The sequence below is a fragment of the Arvicanthis niloticus genome, chromosome 5 (genome assembly GCF_011762505.2).
Source record: "Arvicanthis niloticus isolate mArvNil1 chromosome 5, mArvNil1.pat.X, whole genome shotgun sequence".
Classification (NCBI taxonomy): domain Eukaryota; kingdom Metazoa; phylum Chordata; class Mammalia; order Rodentia; family Muridae; genus Arvicanthis; species Arvicanthis niloticus.
In genome coordinates this window covers 13698549-13716500 of record NC_047662.1, presented here as the reverse complement: position 1 = coordinate 13716500, position 17952 = coordinate 13698549, and the positions used below count along the sequence as shown (strand labels likewise).

At 45.9% G+C, this 17952-nt stretch overlaps 1 protein-coding gene across 2 annotated transcripts in view; it reads left to right on the top strand.

Annotated features, from left to right (window-relative positions):
• Nucleotides 1–5161: 5161 nt before the first annotated feature.
• The window catches only part of Fbxo42 (F-box protein 42), a 55645-nt gene continuing 42854 nt past the window's right edge, over nt 5162–17952 (top strand). For both annotated transcript variants that reach the window (XM_034502322.2, XM_034502323.2), the window contains exon 1: nt 5162–5411. The gene's annotated coding sequence lies outside the window, so the exon portion shown is untranslated. The remainder of the gene's footprint in view (nt 5412–17952) is intronic.

Below are 17952 nucleotides of genomic sequence, written 5' to 3'. Positions count from 1 at the left end.
AGTGAGCAACCAAGAGGCCAGCAACCCCCTGAGACCTGGGGCAAGTCCTTTCTTTGGTTGGACTGTTTGCTTCTCCACAAGAGGAGGACATGGGACACAGATTTCACAGTTAAGATTGCAGGGCAGTTTTGTTTTCCAAGGGGAAGCCCCAGAAGTTGAGATCGTGGCAAGATTCATGTTTTGGCAGAGACCCTAAAACATGTGCTTCTGTTTCTGGCGAAATGTCCTTAGCCACAGTTCATGCTTGGCTTTTATGTTAGGAAATTGCCTTCAAACCAGGTGTGGTAGGAATGCAAACACTAAGACCATAGTCAGACTGTCTTTGGCACAAGCTGAGGACGCATAGGCAGTTAAGATTTTAGTGGTGGACACATGAACCCATCCATACACATGTAAAAACAAAACTAAACAAAGGAACAAAAAGCTTTAATGCTGGGCTGTATGTGATTTTTTTTCTTTTCTTTTCTTTTCTTTCCTTCCTTCCTTCCTTTCTTTCTTTCTTTCTTTCTTTCTTTCTTTCTTTCTTTCTTTCTTTCTTTCTTTCTTCCTTTTCTCTTTAAGCAAAAGAAAAGTTGCCAGACAAAGCTGGTACATGCCTTTAGTCCCAGAACTCAGGAGGCAGAGGCAGGCAGATCTCTGAGTTCCAGGCCAGTCTAGAAAGTTCCAGGACAACCAGGGCTACATAGAGAGACCCTTTCTTGAAAAAGGAAAGAAAGAAAGAAAGAAAGAAAGAAAGAAAGAAAGAAAGAAAGAAAGAAAGAAAGAGCGAGCTTGAGAGGGACATATTGGTATATGTCTTTTTTTTTAAGATGTATGTTATGTGTGTGAGTACACTGTAGCTGTCTTCAGACACACCAGAAGATCTCATTACAGATGACTGTGAGCCACCATGTGGTTGCTGAGAATTGAACTCAGGACCTCTGGAAGAGCAGTCAGTGCTTTCTCTCCAGCCACCTGGTTTGTTTTTCTTTCTCCCTCCCCACTCTTTTTTTTTTTTTTTTTTTTCCCGAGACAGGGTTTCTCTGTGTAGCCCTGGCTGTCCTGGAACTCACTTTGTAGACCAGGCTGGCCTGGAACTCAGAAATCCACCTGCCTCTGCCTCCCAAGTGCTGGGATTAAAGGTGTGCGCCACCACCACCCGGCTCCCTCTCCACTCTTAATATTGGGTTTCTCTGTGTAGCCTTGGCTGTCCTGGAACTCACTCTGTAGACCAGGGTGGCCTCGAACACACAGAGATCCCAGGTGACTCTGACTCCTGAATGCTGGGATTAAAAGTGTGTGCAGATGTGAGGACTCTAGGCAGGCTCTGTAGCACTGATCCACGCCCTCAACTCCAACTGACATTTTATACTTCCTGTTGTGATTCTGAATGCTGTACTATGTGCGTATTACCTAACCTAAATAACTAAAACTATAAAACGCCTTCTGTAATTATTTGGACAGACTCTAAGGAAAGCACATGTAACTTACTGGACCAGTCTGAATGGTCTTTCATCCTGGTCTCAGCCCTTGCCTCTAGCCCTTCCCCATTATCTGTCCCAGCGTTCATGTGGCAGAGAGACAACTCTGAAGCATTATCATATATTCCCTCCACCGTTGGAGATAATAGTCAGTTTTCTCCTGATGGTCCAGGTTACATGTAACCAGGCTTAGCTCCTGTTTGTCAGAACTTTTGTGGAGTCCAAGAGCCTAGGCTTTGAAACTACAGGACCACCTAGGCTTGAACCCTGCCTGTTTTGGTGAGCTACTTAACCTGGAGAAGGACTGCTTCTCCATTTGTGCAATGAGCATAATGGTGGCACCTGGGGAGCAGTGTTGGGTACCTAATAAAATGGCCACTGAGTGAGGCCGGGAGAGGGCTCATTGGGAACTTGCTTACAACACAAGCATGAGGACCTAAGTTCAAATGGATAGAACCAGCCGGTCAGTGGTGGCACATGCCTTTAATCCCAGCACTTGGGAGGCAGAGGCAGGCGGATTTCTGAGTTCGAGGCCAGCCTGGTCTATAGAAGAGTGAGTTCCAGGACAGCCAGGGCTGGAACAAGAGAAACCCTGTCTTGAAAAACAATAACAAAACAACAACAAAAAAACCCCAAACAAACAAATGGACAGAACCTACCTAAATCTGGGTATAGCAGCATCCAGTGTCTGTAATGGTCTCTGTGATGCCAGTGTGCCTACAGTGAGGCAGGGGCATCCCTGGATGTTTATGGGCCAGAGAGCCTCCAGTCCTCCGGAGGGAACAACAAAGAAGTCCTGTCTCAACTGAGGTGGAAGGAAAGGACAGACAGCTGCAGTTGTCCTCTGATTTACACACATGCCATAGTACAAGCATGCATACACACACACACACACACACACATCCCCTCACATGTACATCATAAAAATAAAAACTGTCAGAAAATGTGAACTAGTAGTAAGTAATTTGCTTTAATAACTTTTCTGTATAGTACGGTTAATATGAACATACGTTTATTGTCTTTCTTGTAAGGGCTCTTTATCCGGGACCTTGTTTGTGTTACTTAAGTCACAGGCTGGGGCTCAGTAGGTAAAGGCACTCACTGCCAACCCTGATGACCTCAGTTCGCTCCCTTGGAACCACATGGTGGAAGGAGACAGCCAACTGCTACCTATGGGCTGTTCTCTGAGCTTTATCTACTCCCTTCATATTTCCTCCAGAAATATAGGTTAAAATCTTTATATATGTGTGTGTGTGTATTATATATATACATATATATGTGTGTATATGTGTCCTACACACATATATGCGTGTATATTATATATATATAATATGTAGAACATATATATATTATGTAGAAAAAATATATATGTTCTACACACATATATACGTGTATATATGTTTGACTCATGCTGTGGCTGAGAGATAAATCTAAACCCAGCACTTGGGAGGCTGAGGCAGGAGGATCACATATAAGTTCAAAGTCAGCCTGTACTACATAGAAATTATAAGGCTAGCCTGTTCTACAGCATAAGGTTTCTCATCAAAATCCCTCCAAGTGGGCTGGGTATGATGGCATGGCAAACACCTTAATCCCAGGACTTGGGAGGTAGAGGTGAGCAGATCTCTGTGAGTTGGAGGCCGGCCTGGACTACAATGAGGGCTCCAGGCAAATCAGGACTACACAGTGAGACTCTATCTCCAGCTCAAAAAACCAAAACAACCAAAAAGACTTATTATATACTCTGGTGTATAATAGGTATTCATTAAATATGCATCCACTAAATCCCCTCTTAGCTCTCAAATTCCCAGTTCATTCTTTTACTCTACAAATATTCAGTGAGTATCTACTGGGTGCTAGTTTATATGTGATGAATATTACTATAAAGCTTTTTGTCAAAAAAACAAAACTCCCTGCCATCTTTGAGCTAGGGGTAAAATGGTTCTGGATTTGAACTCTAACATGACCTAGTAGTTCTTCCACACAGCTCCCAACCCCCCCAAGCCCCCCGAGTTTCTCTGTGTAATAGTTCTGGCTGTCCTGAAACTCACTCTGTATACCAGGCTGGCCTCAAACCCAGAGAGTCACCTGCCTCTGCCTCCCAAGTGCTGAGTGCTGGAATTAAAGGTGTGCGCCACCACCGCCCAGTAGCAGTTAGTCTTGTTTGTTTTTTTGTTTTTTTTTAAGATTTTGTTTTTATTTATGGTGTGTGTGTGTGGTCAAAGAGGCCAAATAGGGTGTCAGATCTCCTGGAGCTGGTATTAGACAGTTGTGAGTTGAACTCAGGTCCTCCTGAGAGGGGCAAGCAACTCCTAATTGCTGAGCTATCTCAGTGCAGCTTGAGTTTTTAGAACACGTTTATAATTTAGATTACAGGGCTGGAGAGACGGTCAAGGCATGTACAGCTCTTGCAGAAGGACTCAGGTTCAATTCCCAGCACCCACATGGGATCACAACTGCCTGTGATTCCAGTTCCAGGGGATCTGACACCCTCTTCTGGCCTGCAAGGGCACCCTCACATGTGGTGCACAGAATATGCTCCTACAATATTTACTGTATATATGTTCACAAGTGTCATTGTTTGGGAATGAAGATCAGAGGGTAAACTGTAGGAGTTAGAGCCGGCTTTCTCCCTCTACCATGTGGGTTCTAGGGATTAAACTCAGGTCTTCAAGCTTGGGTGCAAGCACCCTTACCTGCTGAGCCATCTTGCAGGCCAAGACTTCTTCTTTTTTCCTCTTTGAGACAGGGTCTCATTATATAGACCATGCTGGCCTTGAACTCAGAAATCTACCTACCTCCGCCACCCAAGTGCTGCGATTAATGGTCAATTACCATGCCAGGCCAATGGAATTTCAGTTTCTCACACACTGTGTGCCAGTTTTTTGTAATGCTCATTTGAGGCACATGAATGTTTTGTAGATTGAGGTTCCTTAAAGTAGTTTCAAACTCTTGGATCAAGCAATTCTTGCCGTTAAACCTCCTGCATAGCTGGACTTAAAGATGAGTGTCACTAAGCCGCGTGGTACTTGGCACATAGTCTTAGGTCTCAAGGGTTACTAGCCTAGGAGTCTACTTTCTCCCAGGGCTAGTTGCTTGATGTCTCAGAAAGTTCCGATGGCACAAGGGGTGAAGCCCTTGAGCTCTCTGTATCTGGCATTTCCTTAAACCACACCTGTAGGGGTAAGTTCTAGAAGGTTCTCACCGACACACAGCTTTCTTGAAGTGAGACTTTTGCGGGAGCGGGACCCCATTCATTCCTCGGTGATGGCCACAGTGGGAAGCACAGAGAAAAACTCACAGGCCTGTTTCCTCCCGGGCTCAGCTCTACATGGGGAGCTTTGAGACTGGGTTTCCTCATTTAAAAAAAAAAAAAAAAAAAAAAAAAAGGTGGTAACGCGGTGAACTCCCTCTCCCTGGCGATAGCTAAAGGGCATTTCCATTGGCCACTGCCCTTTCCCTATGCTCAACCTGTGGGCACAAATGACTTAATCTAAGTCTGTAGTCTCACAAAATCCGGAAAATAGCCCAGGTACCGGCGCTAAATCGCGCCGATTTCAGACAGAAGTCCTAGAAAGCGCCGCTCCCTCCGCCCTTCTCAATATGGCGCCGCCCAGCGGCCACCGCGCGAAGGCCGGTCGCGCTGACGTGTGCGTGCGCGCGCGCTTCCTCCGCGCCCCGCCCCGGCGCATGCGCACTGCGCGCTGTCTTCTCCCAGTCTGAGCAGCAGCGGCGGTGGCATCAGGGACGGCGGCGGCGGTAGCCGCGACGGCGTTTGAGTGGAGGAAGATGGCGGCTCCGGGCGACCCCGGGTTCCGCCAGCTGTGAAGATCCTCCGAGCACAGCAAGCACCGGCCTGAGGCAGAGCGGCTGTGCTCTGGCCCTGGCCCTGGCTCCTTCGCCACCGTCGCCGGAGACGCGAAACCGAGAGCGCGGAGCGGGCTGGGCCAGGTGAGGCCTCTCCCGGTGCGGGGCCGCGGCCGGGCGCCGACGCCTCCTGCGCTTTATGCCTGGGGACCCCGGGGCACCCCGAGTCCGGCGCGGGCCCTGTGTCCTGCGCGGGCGTGGGTCTTGGCGGGCCTGGGGTCTTGCTGTCGTCATCCTCGGCTTCCCAGGCTGAGGTGGGGACAGGCGCCCCTTTTGCAGCCAGCTCTCGGGATGGGTGCAAACCTGTGCCCTCTCCTCAGCAGCGTGGTCCTGGTCCTCATCCGGCCCGGGAGAGGATGCGTGGCCAGGGCAAGAATGGCTTTCGGGGTGTCATGGAGCCTCACCCCGCCCCCTGAAACCCTTTAGTCCTCGGTGAAGAGCGGGAGACCGCTGCTCTCCCGAATTGGGGCTGCGGCGAGGGGGCCCGGCGTCTCGGAAGCTGCAGCTGCAGCTGCAGAGAGATGGTTTTCGGAATTGGCTGCCGAAATGAAACATAAGCAGTTCCTTTCCTGACCCCTAGCCGTTTGAGTGTTCTCTTAGGAGTGGGGACTGCAGCTCTCCTGGCTGGAGACAGCAGTCCACGTTGTGACTGAGGAAGGCTTGTCCCGGTGAGAATTGTTTGTGGAGGCTGGCAACGAGTTTGTAAATAAAGAAAAATATAATTGGGTGAGATCCTGATAGATGGAGCAGAGAAAACTTCAGATGCTGGAGTTGGTTGGAAACCATTGGAATAAACCGATTGCTTTGTCTGTTGGATCCTCTGAGTTTTAATAGGAAAATAAAAGCATTGTTTTCGTTTCTCAATGACCAAAACGTTGGGACTTTTCTGTGGTAGCGTTCCGATGGATCTAGATGCAGAACCGGACACATTGCCGGTTTTCACTTGCCGGAGGCAACACTCGACCATTTTTGTTATTTATTTATTTTTCTCGGAACTTTTTTGTTGTTGAGATGGTAGTAATTGAGAGGCTTTGGTTTCATTTCTCTTGGGTAGAGAAGATGTTTGATGCCCGGTGGCCTTTTCATTGAGCAAGAATGGCTTCACTTGGAATTGTGTTGTTGTGAATTGTTGGGGCCATCTCTTTTTTGCTTGGACACACCAAACATCTTTTGTAACATATCGGGTTTTGCTTGTGCTTAAAAATGATGACATCATGGACTTAGAGGGACAAGGGAAATTGGCGAAGAGATACCATCACTTAGAATTCAGTCTGCAGCTCTTAAGCTGGACAGGGATGCCCCTTGTGTCCTATTTCTCTATTTGAGAGAGTATTCAATTGTCTAGTCTGGTTAGGTGTCCTTTCTGTTGCATGTTAATCAGTTTATATCCTGTAGCTGTTTGCTTTAGATAAACCCAATTTAATACAGCATTCAATCTATGTTGAGACATTAGAGTTTTATGCACTTCGCTTTAATGACAAGTATTAAGTTAAAATAACAATTAGTTCATTTAATATTAGCTAGCTCTTTGACCGTTTTCCCCTTTCTTAAATCAGTTTTTTTTTTTTTTTTTTTTTAAATAGAAGTGTGTAGACTTCCTTAGTTTCTTAGCTAAAGATGTAAATTGAACCAAGAGTAGGAATTTGGAGGGCCGTTCTGCTAATAGAGGGTCTTGGATTCAATGGTGGTTTGACATTCCGCACCTGCCATCTGTCTCGAGGCTGTGCTGCAGCATCAGGTTTTGGTTGAACTCTGGGACATCATTTCCTCCCTGGTACCTGACTCAGGTACAAAACAAGAAAGGGCAGGAAAAACAGCTAAGGATGGCGTGCGTTTGTTTGTTTGTTTTTAGATTTTTTTTTATTTTAAGTTTGTGGGTATTTTTGTCAGCACGTACCTGTATGTTCCCATTTGCATGCCTAGTGCCTTGTATCCATCCCTTGGGAACTGGAGTTATAGACAGTTGTGAGCTGCCACGTTGGTGCTGGGAATGGAACCTAGGCTGTCTAGAGGAAGAGCCAGTGCAACCTCTGGATACTTTTTCTTTTAAAGATTTATTTTTATTGTTTTAAAAAATGTGTTGGGGGAGTTTCGGGGGGGGGAGGGACAGGGGAGAGAGAGAGAGAGAGAGAGAGAGAGAGAGAGAGAGAGAGAGAGAGACGAAGAAACATCAGATCCCCTGGAGCTGGGGTTCCTGTGGGTTGAGACCCATCTGGTTTGGGTGCTAGGAGCTCAGCTTGGATCCTCTGCAAGATCAGAAGGAACGTTTCACCACTGAGCCGTCTATCCCTCCAGCCCTAGGATGCTTCTTTAATTTTTTATTTTTATGTTTGGTTTTTCGAGCAGGGTTTCTCTGTGTAGCCCTGACTGTCCTTGGAACTCACTCTGTAGACCAGGCTGGCCTTAAACTCAGAGATTTGCCTGCCTTTGTCTCCTGAGTGCCACACATTAGAGGTGTGTGCCACCAGTGCCCAGCTCCTAGGATGCTTCTCAGTGTTGAATATCATTTTATGTAGCTGTGTGATCGCTGCCTTCTGTAAAGAGCTGGCAGAGGAAAGGCTAGCAAAGCCTTGGTTTATGAGCACACTGAAGTCCACTGGGAAGCTGTTCTAGAGATGAGGAGAGTATGTGATTATGTGTTTTCAGGGTGTTTTCGTTAGTGAATTAACAAGTCTTAATACAGCGCAAAGCTCCTTGGTTCAATAATAGGATTCCCACTTTACAAGGTAATTATGTAGATAAAAAGAGATAAGTTTTGTGAAAGTGCTTTGAAAGAGTGTACTCTGAAATATGTAAAACAGTTGGTCTTGGCAGTGCAGGCCGGTGATTCCAGCACTTGCGAGGCAGAGGCAGCAGGCAGGCCTCTTGTGTGTTTGAGACCAGCCTGGTCTACATACGGAGTTCCAGGATAGCAAGGGCTTCAAAATGACCCACACTATTAAGGAAAAAACAAAACAGTAAAGAGAAGTAGAAGATTATATATCTTCAGTAAAACATCTATTAAAAGGTCCTCTGTGTTGGGAACTGAGGAAGGAGGTACTGATTTCTAAGGACAGCTTTTTTATCTAAAAGTTGTCTGAGGCTGATTGGAAAGCCAGACAGGAAAACCAGTGTGCTTCTGGTAGTACAGTAACTGCTACTCCAACCAGGGAGAGAAGAGAGGTTTTCGGAGCTTTGCCTAGCCTGTTAGTCATTTCATTCATTCATTCATTCATTCATTCATATTCATTCATTGCTTTGCTTTTTTTTTTTTTCTTTGATGTAGATCTTACTGTATAGCCCTGGCTACTTGGAACTCACTCTGTAGATCAGGCTGGCCTCCAACTCCCAGAGATCCACCTGCCTCTGCCTTCCGAGTGCTGAGATTAAAGGCGTGCGCCCCCACAGCCAGGCTTATTTATTTCTTTAAACATTTTTGTTTTTTAGATTTATTTTATGTGTATGGATGTTTTTCCTGCATGTATGTATATTCAGCATGTGCTTCTTGGTGCTCTCAGAGTTTAGAAGAGGACATGGGACCCCTCTCCACACACACACACACACACACACACGCACACGCACACGCACGCACACACAAAGTCGGAGTGGTGGATGGTTGTGAACCATCATGTAGGTGCTGGGAATCCAGCTGTTGTTTCTTATCTCAGTATGTAGATTATGCTTGCACAGGTCCTCTCCGTCCTCCTCTTCCTTTCCCTAGGCCTGGAATTCTAGGTGTGCATTGCCATGGATGGGGAATACTTAAAGTCTTTGTCCTGAGTTCTTTCCCCTTTTATTCATTCACTGTCATGATGCTTCCTACACAGCATGTATGCCACAGTTATAGTTTCTGAATTGTCAAAGATCTAGCAGCCTTGGGAAAGCCTTGCTGAGTGAGTCACAGGCTCAGGCAGCAAGCATTCCCATCAGTGAAAGTTTCGAAGATTCTGAATGAGGCAACTTCAGAGTGACACTTTTTAAAAAAAAAAAAAATTTGGACAAACTAGCACCTGAGCCATTGTGTTTTAATTGTGGCTTCGATAATGGTGGTGGTGGTAGTGGTAATGGTGGTGAGAGTGGTGATGATGATGGTGGCAGTGAAGTGTGCCAGGGATCAAGCCCTGGCCTTGCAAACACTAGGCAAATAAATGCTTTGCCACTGAGCTTCCGTGCTCGGCCCTGTTTTGTAGTTTTATTTTTTATTTTTTGTATGTGCGTATGAGTTTTTTGCCTACATGTATGTATGTTTGTCCCTGCGTGTATGTTTGTGAGCCTGGTGCCCATGGAGGTCAGAAGGTGGCACTGGATCCTGTGAAACTGGGGTTACAGAGGTTTTGAGCAGCCATGTGGATACTGGGAATCTAACTCAGGTGCTGTGGGTGAGCAGGGGTGTTCTTACCTGCTGCTCAGCTGTCCCCCCAACCCTCTTCCCTCCCCCGTTTGCTTGTTTTGTTTCTGAGACAAGTTTAGTGGATCTCAGGGTGGCCTGGAACTTATCTATCTTCCTGCCTCCTGCTCCCTCTGTAGGCTTGGGATTACACCCGCCCAGCGCTGTGCGTTTACACAGGCCTTGAACTCACTGTAACAGAAGATGATTTGGGACTTCCAATCCTACTGTTGTACCTCCCAGGTGCTAGGATTACAGGCCTGTGTGTACTACCACGCCTGGTTTATTGGAGCTGGGATCCAGGTGTGGGCTGTGTGTGCCTGCTCATCAAGCACTCCACCAGCTGAGCCACATACCCAGCCACTCATTATTCTGTATTGTGAGTTTGTTACAAGGAGATGACCTATTTATAAGCCATTCTAAAATCACCTAGAATTGAGTGCATAATACATACTATTTCTGAAATTGTTCCTGTGGCATTGCAAATTTTAGAAATTATGACTTAGTGAAATTCCTGTTGCTTGAAATTTGCATTTCCTTACTGATGTGTGTAATTAGAAGGCAAATTTGCTGTGAATTCTGGATGTTCTTATGTTACATTGTTTACTTTTTTCTTTTTTTTCTTTTTTTTTAATATTTTATTTACATTTCAGATGCCATCCCCTTTCCCCATTTTCCCTCCCTAGAAAACCCCTATCCCATGCCCCCTTTTCCTTTTTGCTTTTATACAATTTTTTTAAATGTTAATCAAAGGCTTTATAAGTTTGGTAATGCTCAATCAGAAGTGTAACCCAATACCCAACCTAGATATATCAACTATCTTTGACTGGTGGAGACACGTGAACATCTGCCTCCATGACCCCTCTCTCTTTCTCTCTCTCATCACCTAGCTTCTCCTCTCCTTACTCCATCTCTTCCTCTCGGTACTCCTTCCCCCTTAGCTCCTCCTACATATCACCCTTCCTGTTAAAATAAAACTTTTCTCTCAAAATACAATTAGAGCATACTTATTCCTAATTGTACCAGTGAGGTACAAGATAGTCCTAATACCCCGTCCATCATTGTGTTGACTAACCAGAACCTCACATTGTTTACTTTTAATTTGTAAAAAAAAATAATTTTATTTTTCCCAATGTTATTCTATGTTTTGCTTCAGAAGGTGGAAGTATTGTGTGGTACTTCGGGATGCTGTGTTTTTAATGTGTGGTGTGTGTGTGTGTTTGAATGAATGATAAAGTATGTGAAACTTTATTGTTCTGGATTGTAGCTTAGCTTAGATAACTCCCACATCTTCCCTGCCTCCCTCCCTCCCTGCCTCCCTTCCTCTCTTCCTCCCAAGTTGAACCTAGGGACGTTTCTGTGCTCTGGTCACTGCCCCGACTCCACCACTCTACCATCGAGCTATACTTTCAGCCTTGACAGTAACATGTTTTTACATTTCAACATAGTCAGACACAGTTTTGAGGTAGTTCCATTAGATTCTCCAAGGGCAAACAAGTTTTAATCCTGGCAGGTAATGCTCCCCATGCTCCCTCAAATGCTCCTTTATTCTCTTAGAAGGCAGGCTAGTTAGATTGTGGGGTTTTTTCCTTCTCCATTATACAGTTTCTTTTTAAAATCTTTTTTTTGTTGTTGTTGTTTTTGTTTTTGTTTTTCGAGACAGGGTTTCTCTGTGTAGCCCTGGCTGTCCTGGAACTCACTCGGTAGACCAGGCTGGCCTCTGCCTCCCAAGTGCTGGGATTAAAGGCGTGCGCCACCAACACCCGGCTAAAATCTTTTAAAAAGCTCTTTCTCTCTCTCTTTTTCTCTCTTTTCCTCTCTTCCCCTCTGTGTGTGTGTGTGTGTGTGTGTGTGTGTGTGTGTTTGTGTGTGTGTTTGTGTGTCTATATGTGTGTCTGATGGAACTGGAAGTCACAGATTGGCTAGACTGGTTGTCAAGCAAGCCTCAGAGATCCATCCTCCTGTTGAGTCCTGGCACTACAGGCACATGCTGCTCTGCCCTAATTTTTGTGTGAGTAGTGGTCTGAATTCAGTTTTTCATGCTTATATAACACTTCCCACTGAACTAGCTTCTGAGCCTTAATTGTGCTAAGGCTTAATTGGGACATTTCCAGAGGTAGGCTAGGTAATACCTGGCATGTACATTTCACATGTTAATAGATAGCATCATTTTGAGATGTTAACAATTTATGGGTGAACTTGGAAAATGCTGTGCTATGAGAGATGAGCCTAACGTGTAAGAGAAAATCCCCTTTGACTCCATTCACAAGTGATTGTCGGTCCCTAGTGACCATGTGAGAATAGCATCCAGAAGAGGCAGGGGAGAATGGGGAATGGGGACTGTACTGTTGATGAATGTGGACTATCTGTTTGGGATGGCTACTATGCACAATGAGCAAAAGGACTTATGCCTCCAAACTGTGTACTTGAGAACAGTAGTGAGTGGTATAGTTCATTACAAGAAAGTTTAAAAGGAGTAGGGGAGGTGAGACTGAAGAAATGGCTCAGCAGTGAAGAGGCTTGCTAGGCTCAGTCCCTCCACCCAAACAGTGGCTAACAACAGGCTAATTCACATAAACAATACATTTAAGAAAGGTTTTAACTGGAGCTGAGGATGTAGCTCAGTGGTACAGCATTTGTCCAGCGTACACAAGGCCCTAGCTGGGCTTAGTCCTCCCCCAGTCCCCTCCACCCAAATAATAAAAACAAAGAACATGGCGAGGCTGGAGCGGTGACTCAGCGGTTAAGAGCTCTTGCAGAGGACTGCCGTTCAGCTCCCACCACCCAATGGGGCAGCTCACAGCCACCTGCTCCTCTGCTCCTGTCCTCTGCCTTCCTCAGGCACCTGCACTTGGTCCTGCACAAACACATAAGTAAACAAGTCTTTTAATAACATGTCATGCTAATGGTCTTGTGTTTACAGAACAAGGGTTCAGGGGGTTATTTATTTGAGACAGAGTCTCATGCTTTGCTCAGTGTGGCCTGGAAGTCATTTACTATGTAGACCAGGCCTGAAATTATTTTTTTGGAGATAGGGTCTCACTATGTATTTTTGACTGGCCTAGAACTTTCTATGTAGATCAGGTTGGTCTCAGGTTTGCAGAGATCTACCTGCCTCTGCTTCCCAAGTACTGGGATTAAAGGTGTGTGCCACCATGTATGGCAGCATCTCATGTTTCTAATACTAGCAGTTAGGAGTTAAGGCAGGAGGGTTGCTGTGAGTTGGAGGCCAGCCTAGACTACAGAGTGAGTTCCAGGACAGGCAGGGCTGCATAGATAAACCCTGTCTCACCCCCGCCCTTTCCATCCTGTCGGGAAGGAGTGTCTGGGAAACTCTTGTTTCTGATCAGTGTTAGAACAAACACTGTTGTAGCAGTCTTATGTCTTTTCCACGTGCCAGTTCAGTTATTTAGCTTTGTGGAGTCATTTGAGAACAGTGCTTCACATGAATGAAATGGCAGCACTCAGTGGCTGTTCTGGGCTGTATCACTCCGTGATAGAGAGCTCACGTTGCATAGCATGGCCAAGATTCCCCAGCACTGAAAAGGAAAACCAAGATAGAGAAAGAACTTGGGGTGCTTCTGCCTACTTGTTTGCTAGGACAACCCATGCTGATGCACCCTGCCTATCGAGAGCCTCTCCTGTTGTGTGTTCTGGTTTTGTTCTACTTTTCTTAGCTGCTTAGGATGAACTCAGGGCCTTGAATATGGTAGGGAAGCGTTTGACTGAACTAAAAACCCTGTCCCATTTCAAGCGTTGATTTATGCTTTAATGGCGTACCAGGACTAAATGTGTCGTATACCTGTAATTCTAGACTTGGAGGCTGAGGCAGGAGGATGGAGAGTCAATGGCTTCACAGACAACAACAAAATCCAAACACAAACATAAGCATGAAAGTTTAAGTCCCTAAGTCCTAGCTGGGGATTGTCCTTCTCTTGTGTGGCAGTGTGGTAGGAATGTGTCAGCTTTATGTTAGAATTTGTAAACTGAGCTAGAGTCGGAAATGAGAGGCAGTGAAATCAGGAGTGTGCCGGACACTGCGCACACTTGGAAGCCCCGACTCTTGAGACAGTCTGAGGCTTCATTCTCTGGTCTAGAGTGAGTTCTGGGATAGGCAGGGCTACACAGAGAAACCTTGTCTCAAAAAAGAAAAAAAAAAAATAGGAGTATTTACTTTTAGTAGAACATATTCTTAGTTGTGGGTTCTTTAAAGAATTTATCACATCTGTCCATGTCTTAAGGTGCTAGGATGGAATCCAGGGCCCTTTGCATAGTAAGCGCGTAGTCTTTCTTTTTTTCTTAAGTTTTTAGGTAGCGTGTAAAGTACTGGGGTTTCATTTTGACATTTTCATATGTACGTATCATTGTATCTTCTCATATTTGCCCCTTGTTCAAACATTTATTTCTAAAATGCATTACATTTTTTGAGAGTGTGTGACTATGGGACACCATTGTACAGCCTTTGGGAGTTGGTTCTCTTCTTCCACCACTGAGTCCTGTTGCTAGAACTCAGTCCTCAGGCTTGGTTGTCAGGTGACCCTCACTGGGCTGTTGACTAAAAATTGTCCTGCACAGAAGGAAGTGAGTGTGTCTTACTGGTCCTTTAAGTGCTGACCCCTTAAGCCCCGATTGCAGCATTGCTGACTGTTGTCATTCCTACTTTCCTACCTGGAGTGGGGAATATATTCTGGGGTGACACAGAGCATCAAGGACAGTCTGTAATGGCACTTTCCTTGTATCTGGACATGATACCTTTGGCTTTGTTTTTGAGATAGTCTCAATCTGTAGCCTCAGCTGGGCTGAAATACATTCTGTATACAAGACTGGCCTTGAGCTTGCAGTAGTCCTTGGTCCTGAGGATTACAGCATGAGCCACTGGCTGGACATGGTATCTTTTTGTTGGTTGTGTTTTGTTTGGTTTGAAACAGGGTCTCTCTGTGTAGCCATGGCTGTTTTGGTAGTTGCTGCATAGACCAGACAGAGATTCACCTATCTCTGTCTCCCAGGTGCTGGGATTAAAGGATGACTAGATTTTTTTTTTTTCTTTTCTTGAGGCTTTCTTGTTACTTTGGAGCAAAATTCTGGCTGTGTGTGTTACATCTTAGTTTCTTCCTGCTATTTATTGCCTTGCTCTCCGCTTCATTGGAAACCATAGCAATGAGGAAAGAGATGTGGGTTTTAATTAGGTAGGTGATCGGCGAGTACAGAAACAGAAGCTGTCGGTATGATAGGCCTGCACTGGCTTTGCTCTTGTGGACTGCCTCTCTCAGTGTCCACACAGCCCGAAGGTGATGGCTCTCCTGCCTAAGAGGACAGGTTAGAAGGAGAAGCCATTAGCCGAGGATCCTACCACACTCCCAAGTGGAGAGGGATAGTTCAGACACCCGGATGGCCAATGAGAACAGAGGCCAGAGGTCTAAGAGATCTGAGACTGTCTGAGGAGCAGGAGCTGAGTGGCTGCAGTGAAGTCTGTGGGGAAGGCCACTGATCTCACTGTGGGTTAGCCCCGGGCACAGCATGGGAAATACTGTCTGACAGTTTTAGTTTTTGTTTTAAGAGTGTTTCTCAAGTAACCCAGGCTGGCTTTACACTTGCTGTGTATCCCCCACACTGGTCTCTTGTCATAGCTTCTGTACTGCTGAGATTACGGGAGTTTGTCTCCTCACCCCTCACCCCCCTCAACTAAGCAGCAGAGTGCACCAATTAGGTATCCCCAAATTCAGTAATGCATTTCATTCTGACACCATCTGGAGGCAGTTTTGCATACCAAGGTTGAAGGTTCAGCACTGTCAGAGTGTCCCAGCTCCAGATGCCAAGGGAACGTCTGGTGTCTTATGACTTTCTCTTTGGGCCACAGAACCTTCACAAACACTACATTTACTACTGTATTATAAAAGCTACCGAGGTGGTGCTGGGGTGCCAGGTGACTGCTGCAGCATGGAGCCCTGCGTTTGGTCCTCAGCAAACTAGGTGTGATCCACCCAGGCCTGGCAGGAGGGTTGCTGGAGTTTGCTGACTGCCATCCTAGTCAAAAACACTAGCTCCAGGGTCAGTAAGGGACCCTGCCTCAAAGGAGTAAGGCAGAGAATGATGGAGGAGAAGCCGGCTCTGAGCTCCATGTGCATGCGCAAGCCACACAGGCACTCACACTCACACGCTGTGGGTAAATGGGAATGCCTACAGTGAGTCACGTGGGAAGGCACACAGCCTCCATGTCCCTCTGGGCACCACCTTGAGATGCTTCTACATACTCAGTATCTGGAATCTCCCCACACACAGAGTTCTTAGTTTGTTTCTGTGTTTTTTAGGCAGAATATTATGTAGACCAAACTGGCCTTAAACTCTCTATTATAGACAAGCATGACTTTGAGTTCCTGATCCTCCTGCCTCAGCCTCCTAAGAGCTGGGGTGACAGGCTTGCACACCATGCCTCGTGTCTTTTCGAGTTTGATTGATTAAATCATTGGCTATTGGTGATCAAGTTAGCCATTGGAAGGTTGGCCTAATGGTTTGATTTTTTTAATCATGCCTTAATCTTTCCTGTGATCAGTCCCAATCCTGAAGCTCCTGGGCTGCCAGTTGTCAGTGAACTCACTGGTACAGAAAGATTCTACTTTGGAAATGCTCCTGTTTCTAGAAGTTGGGTGCCAGGAAACAGAACAGCCAATTATAAATTTCACAATTATCACACTCACGCAGGAATCCTTAGCATTCAGCGTTTCAAGGTTGTATTTTCAACTAGTCATTAGCATTAACTTCATCAGTAAGGACTTTACTCAAGGCTATTCACAGCCAAGCATGGTAGTGCGTGCCACTGAGCCCAGCACTGGTGAGACACAGACAGGCAGATCCATGGAAATTTGTGGCCAGCCTCAGCTACATACTAAGTTCCTGCCTTAAAAACCCAAAACACTGGGCCTGGAGAGGTAGCTCAGCAGTTAAGAGCACTGGCTGTTCTTGCACAGGGCCTGGGTTCAGATCCCAGCACCCACATGGCAGCTCACAGCCATCTGTAATTCCAGTTCCAGGGGATCTGATATTCTCCTCAGGCACCAAGTACACACAGCACACATATATACATGCAGGCAAAACACTCGTACACATACAGAACGACAAAATGGCCTTGAAATAGAGGCCTGGGAGCACACTCAGTTGATAAAGTGCTTACTGTGGGTTTGCTCTTTAACACTACGGGAAAGCAGAATATTGGTATTGGTAAATACTTGTTAGTGTGTTAGAGGGGTGAGGCTTTAACAGCGAGCAGGCTTCCTGGTGACACCCGTTGGAGATTAGCAAGAGTTAAAGGTTCATAGATATTCAGTGTTTGCAAAGCTGAAGTTCCTTGTGGAAGGAGTGCTTGAGATGTTGGTGTAGTCCACTGATGTCCACCTAGTGTCACTTTATGTGTGCAATGAAAGAGATAGTTGAGGCCAGCTGAGCTATTGTAGTGTGTCCTAGGCGAGGGCAGCCAAAGCTGTGGGGCCCTGTTATAGCCACCTCCGTTTTGCAGGTTTTTGTTATTACAGAGACAGTATATGAAGCCGCCTTTGCACAGGTGCTATGTGTATATGGCTGTTCTCAGTGGAAGAGTGCCTGAAAATTACCTTGCTCTCCAGCCCCCCGCCCCCAGTTTACATATTTAAGAATGAATGTTTCCAGACGCAGTAGCTGTGAAGTTTTCTGCTCCTTGTGTTCCTTCTGCCTGTGCAGTGGCAGAAATCACGTGAGTGGGATTCACAGATGTAGCCCTAGGAAACGTTAGAGCGAGCGTTCACTGCAACGGAAATGTTAGAGCGAGCAGTCACTGCAATGGAAATGTTAGAGCGAGCAGTCACTGCAACAGTGGCTGTATCGAGCACAGTGAACTAGAGTTTGCAAGGCTGGGCCTTGATGGACACAGGTCTGCTGTGGACAAGTGAGCTGCTCCCTTAAACTACACTGGAAAGCAAGCACAGGGGCAGGGTGTGTGTGTGTGCATTCCCTTTCTCCAGTGGCATTAAACTAATATGTGAGAATCTCAGAGTACAATATCACGCACGCTCTGTGGAGTAAGTTTATGAAACTCTGTGATGTGACTGTAGCAAAGTTTCATTGATATAATCAGTTGGAATTTATTAGATAAAAGTAAAATCCAGTGTTAGTTAAATTTTGTTAACACTCTAGGCCTGAGGAATGTAGTGGGAGAGCTGGACATAAGTGGCACAAGCAATCAGGAAGCTGAGGCAAGAGGATTACAGGTTCAAGGCTAGCCCGGAGTGA